This window comes from Euprymna scolopes, chromosome 18 (genome assembly GCF_053919585.1).
Source record: "Euprymna scolopes isolate OS-2025 chromosome 18, ASM5391958v1, whole genome shotgun sequence".
In the NCBI taxonomy this organism is placed as follows: domain Eukaryota; kingdom Metazoa; phylum Mollusca; class Cephalopoda; order Sepiida; family Sepiolidae; genus Euprymna; species Euprymna scolopes.
The window spans coordinates 103,959,656-103,969,655 of NC_136499.1; the positions used below are offsets into that span (position 1 = coordinate 103,959,656).

General features: G+C 32.8%; 1 protein-coding gene across 1 annotated transcript in view; it reads right to left on the reverse strand.

Moving 5' to 3' along the window:
• Positions 1–10,000, reverse strand: part of LOC145297727 (transmembrane protein 47-like) — a 216,481-nt gene that overhangs the window by 87,109 nt on the left and 119,372 nt on the right. The gene's annotated exons all lie outside the window — the stretch shown is intronic.

The window sequence follows — 10,000 nt, forward strand, 5'->3', positions numbered from 1 at the left end:
AATTGCAAAAGAATTTATCTAAGCTAGCATGAACTCCTGACAAAGTCTGGTCGTAAAGTACGCTTAAATATGATATTTTAATTCTTGCAGATTTCGTATATATTATTATAGAGTTAATGTTCTATCGATTTTTATATATTATAAACACAAAAAGAACACACACGCTATCGTATTAATATATAGATTATTATTTTTATACTTTTTTTAAATACATTTTATCGCATATTCTATCGGATTTTCTATCCCATCATTCCACCACCTATTTATCCTCTATCTTATTCACTTCAAATTGTTTTTGCATTATATCCTTTATAATTTATCGCATCACCATTTATTATTTTATTCTATAAATTATTCCTTATAATTTATACTTCATTTAAATACAAATTTAAAATTCTAATATCTCACTAAAATATACGGACATAGCATACCCCCCCCCCCATTTCATGTAAACCACTTCCATAGTTACAACCCATGAGCCGTTTGGCCTCACTAGAGATTGGCCTTTGCGGTTCCCCTCGGTACATAAAATAGAAGAGTCTGTAAAGGATAAAGCCGCCATTATCGCGTTCAATCAATGGATTCCCTTTGTAAGGGTAGTTACGCAATCAGAATTGCTTGATTTCAGTGGCAAGGAGAAACTCAGAACGACCAGAAACAATGCCGAAATAAGCCGAGAGTATATACAGCACTTGGAATTTCTAAATGGTCACCCATTCAGAACTAACCGAGCTCAACGTCGCTTAACGCCGGCCATTTACGTATGCGCCATAGTAACATCAAATTAAGTAAACAATTAGTTTGTAAAGCTTCCTAACAGACTTTCGCATGTGACCTCTTCCCTCATCCGCGTGCGAGAAATCAAGAGATCGACCCATTACATATACTATTTTGGTGCTGATCGTTGACCAGTTCAAATCACAAGGGTTGATAAACTGTCGTGAAATTGTTGTGGTCGACACGATAGTAGTTTAGAAATCATTGAAATCTGGCCGATTACAACGAAACAAAAGAAAGTAAAAAAATATCCACGGAGAATAAAGTCACATTCAAGGCAGAGAGACACAGAACGAACGTACGCACGCGCGCACACACACACACACACACACACACACACACACACACAAAAAAAAAAGATGTAAGTAAAAATATGTTTCTCTATTACAGAGGCCAGGGCTTTTCCCTCATCTCATCAGCTACCAGAATTTTGGCCATGACCGAGATGGCTTGTCCTCAGTTAACTGAGATATGGACCTTTGCAGTTTTAGGAGATCTATTCTTCAAGGTCATGCCTTCTCGACCCGTTGAGAAACAGTTAATCTATTGTTAATCACTCAAGACAGGGAATACCGATGAGACTATCCAGCCATTTTATTTTGCAGGCCACAATGCTCTTCCTTTAGGGCGTGGACTTTTCAAATCCGCTTCTTCCGACCGTGGAAGAGAGATAAATAAAAGCTTACAAACTACAAATTTTTTTTCTCTCTCTCACACACACACACACACACACACACACACACACACACACACACACACACACACACACACACACACACACACACACACACACACACACACACAATTGAAAAAAAACCATCTAAACCATTGAAAACAAAATAAATGGTTAGAACGTAAAAAAAAGATAACACTGACAGTCACATTGAAAACAAAAGAAAAAAAACAGCAAATAGATAAACATTAAACTTTATTTCCTTTTACAGAAATCTCTCCAGACAACGTATGAAGTCACTTGATGTAAGGAGCTAACAATAACAAAATGTGATCATCCCAATAGTAGACGATGCTTATTAACCTTAGTTTTACAAAGACCAAGGTTATAGGTAGGAGGAAAACGGTCAACAGGAAGAGAGTTCCACAAGTTTGCAGTTCTAGGAAAGAAACTAATTGAATAAAAAGCTGTATGACAAAGAGGTATCAAAACAGCGAATTAATGGAGCCAACTAGGCTAACGAGTCAAATGAGCTGGAACAACAGAAGCATAAAAGAATAGATCAGACAAATTTGAAGAACACATGGCATAATAATATTTATAGAAAAGATGAACAACATTCCTGTATGAGATGTATGCATATGTGTGTGTGTGTGTGTGAGGGAGTGAGAGAGAGAGAGAGAGAGAGAGAGAGAGAGAGAGAAGGACAGAGTGCAAAGAACAATAAAGGTTGAGACCAATCAAATTACAGATACGTTTTTGCACCTTATCAAGAACCCTTAAACGGAGCAGAAAGTCGTTAGTGTCTGATCTTCGATCTTCCGTGTCGATTTCCTCAAATCTGTTTTGGATTGAGTCTCATGATCTGGAAGTTGAGATTCATACCAAGAAGAAAATAAACACTTGGGGGGAAAAATTACTGTGGTTAAACAGTTAAAAAAAAGGGGGGGGAGAACATAAATGCGATTGTGCGCGATATGCAGTTATCTCTGTGGACTGTGTCAACGATTTTCAGAAACAGTTAAAGAATTCGTCACGTTTTGAAAGATTCTGTACCTATGTAATCAATAGTAATAACTAGGGATGTGACAACACCGTATTCTTTTCATTGTTTTAACTCTTGAGTATCTATCCGTCAATATCTTATAAGTTTTTATATAGACGGATATGGTTCTCGGTTGATTAATTGTGTCTAACTGTGCCAGATGTATACCCGAGAGTCAAAAGAATGAAAAGAATATTCTTGTTTATTTTGGTTTTAACTTCTTTGTTGGTTGGTTGTTTATTTCCTATTCCTTCATGGACGCTTTTTGGTGTCTGTTTTGTTTCGGCAGGCGAGTTTGTTTCGATGGATGTTGTAGCACTTCGGGGTTTTATGGATCTTTTGAGTTAAGTTTTGGTTTGGGAGTTTAGTTTAATTTTGTAATATTTATTTTCAATGTTGATTTGTTTTATAGTGTTTTTTAAAACTCTTCCATTAGTTTCTTTATTTCATTGAGTAATTTTATAATGTCTTCAGGTTCGATATTTGATGGATTTGCTTTTGTTGTTTGATTATTTAGTCCGCTGGTATGCTGTACATATACGAGACATACAGATTGCCAAAAAGAGCCATATGCATACCGGAGAGCGTGTGCGTCGGTCTCGATAGTGTCTGTACCTTTGGCAGTTGTAGCATCTGAGGGTGTTTTTCATACCCTATTTTGATGTTACTTGGGATTTGATAGATGTTAAAAGTTAAGATGTAGGAGTTTGTATCGATAGTTTCGCCATATCTTTTAATTTGAATACTTTTCACATTGATAACATTTTGGTTTCTCAAGTTAGTCTTGATTTCTTCCAAGGAGCACAGGGATAATTCCGAACTCCTGATCATTCTTTTACTGGTATTCAGCGTTTTGTGGGATAGATTTTTTTTTAACTTTTTGGTTGTTGAAAATCTCCATTTGAAGATTTCTATGATATGTTTTTGGCTTTCTAGTTCCACTAGTAATGTGCTGTTATTTAGTTTCTAGACAATTTTAGGTTTGATGTTTGAAAATATGTTCTCTATTTGGAGGAGAGACACTTTTGTTACCGGTTCTTCTTTGATTGCTTCTATGATCATAAAATAAGGAAAATTTGGGTTTAGATTTCGGTTTTGGGATTCTGTTTCTGAATCTGAAACTTTACAATGATTTGTATTTTTATTTAGGCTTTTTATTTACATATTTTAGATTTTTCATTTCTTCTGCCCCACCACCCACCCACCCGCCTCGGAGCCTTGGGTTAGGAGTATTGGGGGACCCATTCACCCAAACACAACAAGGATACAGGAGAAGTATATTCAGACTGCTGATAAACTTAAGAACTTGTCTTTTCTAATGGCTTCATTTCTAGAAAAGATGTTAAGTTTTCCGCTTACTAAATCAGTTTATTGTCTAATGTGGTGAGCGTGTTTTCTTGTTATGTCTGATTTTGTACTAGTCACGACCACTCAGTTGATTGGATCGGGCTTATCCAACCACCTGTAAGGGCCAAAGTGGCATGTTGCGTCTCATGTCCTAATAGGACCTTGAACATGATCTGCTTAACCACCAGGATCCCGCCCTTAGGCATTACAGATTGCTACTTACGGTCAACAGGTGGCCTCATTGAGAGAATTTTACTCTCTGCAAGGGGACAGTCTGTGTATTCTAATGCTTCAACGACAGGGCCAGAAAATGGATAAAACGAAACAAATATCTATATATAAATGATATTCGAAATATATAGACAAAATATTACATAGACGCCGTATTGAAACGAGAGAATAAATGCATGATTAAAATCTAAAAGAAATAATATATATATATATATATATATACATATATATATAATTATTTTTTTTTTTTACTATAATAATTAAATACCTACAGACACTAGTGTTTCATCCTTTCGGGATTCTTCAGTGCAGGGTGTCACAATTACTACCAGTCGAACGATTCGAACCCCGCGACACGAGACATCTCTGGCTCGATTAGCGGAGGCCGTATCCATTCGGCTACCATTAATCGTGTGAAATAGCGTTGAATTTTAAACATTTTTTAATTTAAATGTTCATTACGTCAGACAGACAGTGATCAAATCGTTATACGACGATCTACGCATAATATATATATATATATGAACACACACATCCATATATATATGAACACACACATCCATGAGGGCCGTTCCAAAATAAGGCCTCCTATTTTTTAACTAAAATTTTGAAGAGCTACGAAAACGACAGTAGTACCATCAAAATGCGCAACCTTTTGTGCTCCAGAATTTATTTTTCTTCATAGCCATCACCATTCTGAATGGATTTTTGCCAGCCTTTTGATGTCTCGGTTGTAAGAATCCGGAGCGCGCTTTGCCACTCACATCTCTGTCGTCACTCTGAAATCGACGAACCCATCTCCTAACTGCACTGATATCAACGGCATCGGCTTCGTAAACGTTCAACAGGCTCCGGTGAATGTTGATAGGTTCAATTTTTTTTCTGCATGAGACGCGTGTCCATGACAGGTGTAGCTTTCTTAAGATTTCCCACCGTCAATGAGAGGTGAAACTTTCAGGTCATGATTGCATGAGTTCAGTCATCATAACAATGCAATTTGCACTCCCCCTGATCCATTCAGGCGGAATAAAAATAGGCATATCTTTTGGAACGTATAATGTGTGTGTGTGTGTGTGTGTGTGTGCAGCATAATAATTCTTCAAGTTCCAAATATCAGGTTTTCTCAGTTGATCATTTATTACTTTTCAAAAGGTATCCATTACAATATTGTTTCGTATTGCGACTAACAAGTCTGCAAAATTATGTTATTGCTGCATATTTAGTCACGTACTCTTCAAATGTTTACCTTAAAAATGTTATAAAAACACCATTTTGGAAACTTACATGGTTCATGTAACCGACACACTCTGCCAAGCCTTCTCAGTTACGACGTGATGTTTGTAACTTGTAGAATTATTATACTGCACTGTATATGCTCTGGAACCCAATAAAAGGCATTCATTGAGCTTGGACTTCTTTTTTATAAATTTACAAAATTTCTATATAAAAAAAGATATTTTTCATCATATAAACTTTATTTATAAGAAAGACTTTTTAACCCATTACGATTGATATATACAAACCGAGTACGTTTCAAGTAAACGATTAACCTATATATATATATATATATATATATATATATATATATATATATATATATATATATAACTACTTCATTTAATCACACAAATTTAATATACGAAAGTATAGATTTATGCGTAAACTTTAAGTATTTACTTCAAAAGTGCTCAATACGTAGGTAGAGCTAGTTAGTAAAATAGCTTTAAAACTAACAATAACAATAGAAAACAAACAAATAAATAAATTAAATAAACATGAATATACATAAACGATCACACATATATGTATATATATATATATATATATATATATATATATATATGTATATATGTGTGCATGTGTGTGTGTACACATAGGTATATTCATATATAAAAAAAATACACATAGGTATATTCATATATATAAAAAAAGGAGGGAAAGATCCACCTTAAACCACTAACCTAGTTCTAAAACTGATCCTTTGTTCGATAAAATGCATGCCCATTGGCTGATAGGAGGGGGCGCGGTGGATACTAGAAAGCTGATTGGCTAACTAGAAATCCTCAGCATATTATAAAACAAGAAGCAACCACAAAATTCGCGCATAAGCCTGACGAATCCTACAGTGGATGAAACGCAGAATATTCAGTGTAGCTTAATCGCCATATATATTTTATAAATTACTATATATATATATATATATATATATATATATATATATACATATATATACATACATATATATACATACATATATATAAACATATATATACATACATATATATACACATATATATACATACATATATACATACATATATACATATATATATACATACATATATACATACATATATATACACATATATACATACATATATATACACATATATATACATACATATATATACACATATATACGTACATGCATATATATACATATATATATATACATACATATATATACACATATATACGTACATGCATATATATACATATATATATATACATACATATATATACATACATATATATACATGCATATATATACATGCATATATATACATATATATATATACATACATATATATACATACATATATATACATACATATATATACATACATATATATACATACATATATATACATACATACATATACATACATACATATATATACATATATATATACATATATATACATACATATATATACATATACATATATATACATATACATATATATACATACATATACATACATACATATATATATATATACATATATATACATACATATACATACATACATATATATATACATATATATACATACATATACATACATACATATATATATATACATATATATACATATATATACATACATATACATATGTATACACATATACATATTATATATTGGTAAGTACTAAAAAAATTGTTTCCTAATTTCAGAACCTACCCCACACATACAGTAATACTTACTACCTAGCTCTACCTACGTATTGAGCACTGTTGAAGTAAATACTGAAAGTTTACGCATAAATTTATACCTTCGTATATATATATATATATATATATATATATATATATATATATATATATATATATATATATATATATATATTTATACTAGCATTTCAGCCCGGCGTGTATGTTGAGCAAAAAAAAAAAAAAAAAAAAAAAGCGGTCAATTTTTTTAAATTTGACCCCTATTATGACCCCTTAAAATTTATTGTTTTGGGCTCAAATCAAGTTATTAAGTCAGATCCATATCCAAGGAACCTATATCTAAAATTTCAAGTGTGTAGACCAAAAATTGTCGGAGGAGTTTAGTACTGTGTTCAAACGCCAAATCGTTGAACTTTGACCCCTTAATCGCCAAATGTCTGGCCGAAAACCGATCACATAGATTTTCCCAAATCTCAGTACCCTGTATAACAAATTTCGAGTCTGTAGACTTAAAATTGACAGAGTTATTGCGTAGGGAAATGTACACACACACACACACACAGAAAGACAGACATTTTCACTTTTATAGATATACTAGCAGGGGTGCCCGGCGTTGCTCGGGTGTTTGGTGGTGTATGCTGTGCAAAAAAAGCAAAAAAACAAAAAAAAATGGTTAATTTTTTAAAACTTTCACCCCTATTATGACCCCTTAAAATTTATAGTTTCGGGCTCAAATCACATTATTAAGTTAGATCCAGGTTCAAGGAACCTATATCTAAAATTTCAAGTGTCTAGACCCAAAATTGTCGGAGTTTGGTAGAGTTCTTAAAGGTCAAATCGTTGAAATTTGACCCCTTAACAGCCAAATTTCTGGCTGACACCCGTCACATCGATTTTCCCAAATCTCAGTACCCGGTATTTCAAATTTCGAGTCTATAGACTAAAAATTGACAGAGTTATTGCGTAGGGAAATGTACACAGACAGACAGACACACAGACACACAGACAGACAGACAGACAGACAGACAGACACACAGACAGACAGACACGTTCACTTTTATAGATATATAGATAGATTGATAGATAGATAGATAGATAGATAGATGAAACAAAAATATATACGTATACATAAATATATATGGAAACGATTTTGTGTTAATTGTAAACTTTTTACGCAAATATTTCGCAAGTATAAATCATGTAGAATATCTGCATGAATATAATTACCCGTAATAGTTAACTAAAGGTGATCACCCTATAAGAAAACTGAAAAAACTAATAGGGAATTAATTAAAAATGAATGTTTAAAAGAATATGCAAATCAGTTAGATCTTTTGCTAATGAATGCAATTCGATAACTCATATATAAGAAAATTGTATTTTCTTTTTAAATAAATAGAAAAATAGGGTTTTTAATATGAATATCACTACACACCAAAGGAATACGCAATTATAGGTATATCGATAGATATAATAGATATATTACACAATTGCATTAGCACACACATATATAGTATTTACAAATGTTTTCAGATGGCCAAAAGATAAATCACTACCCCCCCCCCCACTGCTCGATGCAAAATTATGATTACAAAACAATATATTGCAAGAGATTCTAAGAAGGGGCAGACAGGGTTGGGTGCAAGTAAGTGCCAAAGTATGTATGTGTGGTCTATGTTCTGAAATTGGGAAACCATTTTTTTTTTATTTTGCAGCCGTTCCGCTCATCTGATTTTACTCTACTCTATCCCCCCCTCTCTCTTTTTCTGTCTTTGTGTGTTTATGAATATTAGAATGATTAATGAGAACTTTCGAAAACGGGTTAAGCAAAAGCGTAGTACATGGTATCAATTGCGAATTTATTTGTTATACTAAAACTCTGTGTTTGTTTGTCACTGTTTTAAATTCTAACGTCATGGCGTCATCCACAACAAAATTTTCAAACTTAACGACTATGGCGTTATATGTTTTGATTTTGATTATAACTGATATTACTATACATTAGGTACAATATAATAATAAATGAAGTATTGACTCTACAACAATACGTACGAAATCTGCATGAATTAAAATATATTTAAGTGTATTTTACGATCACGTCACTGTGGGGGGGCACTACTATATATTGGGCACAATATAATAATCAAGAGAGAATTGGTTCTATACTAGTAAATACGAAATCTCCATACGTTAAAATATCATATTTAAGCGTATTTTACGACCGGGCAACGCCGGTCGGCGTTCTAGTTCAAGACAAAAAATCTAAAGTTTTATTTCATAAAAATTAAAATTTCTTCTTTCGTCATTATATGTGATTGGATTCGAATATTTCATCCGGATGTAATTATCATTTCTTATAATGATGATTGCGTAAGTATGAAACGCTAGTAAGTAAAAAATATTTATTCATAAAGATATTATTATAAGCCTCCTTCAGCTCGGATTGAGCCTCTTTAATCTTATATATAAAAGGTTATATGTCTGTATATTTTCAAACTCTATCTCTTCCGAAATTAAAAGTTGCAGAGCGGCGATAGGGGCCTCAAATGATGTATTTTTATGGTCCGTTCTTTTATGGGTCTTTAGTCAGTTAAATAGTTTTTTAAGGGGTCAAAAGGGGGTAAAAATTAAAAAAAAAATCGTTATACATTATTGTACATTCATCTTAGTTTATTTTACATTTTGAATCGGTTTATAAGCGTGTCACGTTTGTACAGTGGTAACGTTACCAGTTTTAAATTCTACAGTTTCGCTTTCGGTTTCGATTCTAGCTGATGGCACCTAAATACTTTTTTTTTTTTAACTTTTGAATTCACGACTCTATAATAATATATACGAAATCTGGACAAATTAAAATATCATATTTAAGCGTATTTTAAGAGCAGGCAAAGCACCACCCCGCCGCTAGTGGAATTATAATGAGCTAAAAGTTTTAGAGTAATGCAATGTTCCTGCATCTTCAGTCGAACAA